Source organism: Jatropha curcas, chromosome 10 (genome assembly GCF_041381405.1).
Source record: "Jatropha curcas cultivar XTBG-Jc1 chromosome 10, XTBG_Jcur_1.0, whole genome shotgun sequence".
Taxonomy (NCBI): Eukaryota; Viridiplantae; Streptophyta; class Magnoliopsida; order Malpighiales; family Euphorbiaceae; genus Jatropha; species Jatropha curcas.
Window position 1 is genome coordinate 12,849,166 of NC_143160.1, and position 2,055 is coordinate 12,851,220.

Consider the following 2,055-nt stretch of genomic DNA (forward strand, 5'->3'; position numbering starts at 1 on the left):
ATTTAAGTAATAAAGATTACATATGTAATCTCAATTACATTACATTGTTAAAAAAAAACTCTAACCAAACAATGTAGTCAATCGTGTAATATAATTTCCATTCCATTACATAGTTGATTATACCATATTAGACATGGCCTAAGTGTATCATATAACAAAGTTCTTCTGTTCACACTCCTTGATGGTATGATATTATTGAGAGAAAAACTGTAACATCCCTTCCCGGTCCACCCGTAAACCAGAATGAACCGAGCCGAGACGCTACAATCTGGTTGAACCTATATCCTGTCATGCTGATATCATCCCGTATGCTAATTATTATGTCATGCTGTTGCTTTATACCTCGATATTTACTTAATAATTACAAGACATTACACTATTTTCCAAAATGAAATGGGCCCAACTATGTGCCCTGTACATGCCACAGAACCAAAATAGCAAAAGGAGTAGTTACCCTGAAGACTGGGTCTTCAAAAGATGAACTGCAGCAATTGTAAAGACGACTCTCTACGGTCCAGACCTAAAACCTGCGAGTTAAAACATGTAACTCGCTGAGCAAATAAAGCTCAGTGGATATCTCAACTTAATAAGAACTAAATAAATAAATATGAAAGCACACATAACATTATACTTTCATTATCTTACTTGCTGTTCATTATGCTGTATGACTTATGTAATTTTTAGTCAACATCGTATAAGTTATAAATAAGAAAATCTCATAACTGTATGGCTCCATAAGGTTATAGTGAAACCTAAGTGATAAGAAGAACTGTATGAAACTGGATGAATACTGTATGGCTAGGCTGTTATGGCCCAATATATAATCATATCCACTCAACAGCCTGTAGCCGGAGTAACAAACTATATGGGGTGTAGATCTGCTATCCTATGTCGCGACATAGCCTTATCTACGTGGTTTCTACTTAACCTCAATGGAGCATATTATCTGTATGTCATTAATACAATAAACATATTAACTTATTCATAAAATGCATAAACCATACTGTTTACCTGTATGCTGTCTCATTCTGTATGTTGCTAACCTGTTTCATGCTTTAAAAGGATGCATAGACAATTATCAGTAATATCTAATGGGTAATAATGCAAACAATTAATCACTTGTAAAGGAACTTGCATGGAAATAATTTGACTATTGCTCCCGCGACGCAACTCTTACTAAGCTTTATGTAACTTAATTTATACCAATCAAATTAAGGAACTTCTTGATTTTAATTTATGTTAACTCAGAAGGTTAAATTCAGTAAATATCTTAGGCTGAATGAATCTACATATGCATCCCAACATCATGTCTCATGTAGCCTTGAAATCTGCCAGGGCAGCCTGTACATGTTTCACAAATTTTAGCATAACTCTTTCTTCATAAGTCCAATTTAGGTAAGTCTACATTCTATGGTTAGATAACACATTAGGGTACAAATATGTGTTTTATCACTTCTCTTAAATATGTAGTTAAAGTAGTCAAATATTGCGCTAAAGTAGCAACTTCTAGTTTGCCCAGCTTTTGGTTTCCAGCCTGCATAGTTTGTACCATTTTTGTCATATCTTTTAATTTATAAGTCCAATTTAGATGATTCCCAAGCTTATGGATAGATAAAACATAAAAGAACAAATAACTCTTTTATACCACTTCCTAATTTCATCGTTTTTGTTTCTAAAACCTATGATTCAAGATATAGAAAATATTCAGCATTAAAATAAACTTTGACCTTTGCTGAGTGTTTAAGACATAAATTGAGTTATAGGGCTTCAAATTGAATGAAATTAGATTCATTAGAAAGATAAGACAAAATGATACAAATATGATCAAGGGATCACAGCCCAGATCAATGTGTAAGATGGTAAACAAAGACTAGGATCACAGACCAACAGTCCGGACCTAATTCAGCAGAACCAAGTCCACTTTTTGTTGCATTTCTACTTATCCAAACACTAAAATTAAACCAATCCAAAACCAGAGAAGTCTCAAGACACATGGGAACAACTCTCATGAAGACCTCAGAACATATTCTTGACATTATAGTGGTCAAAATGGGC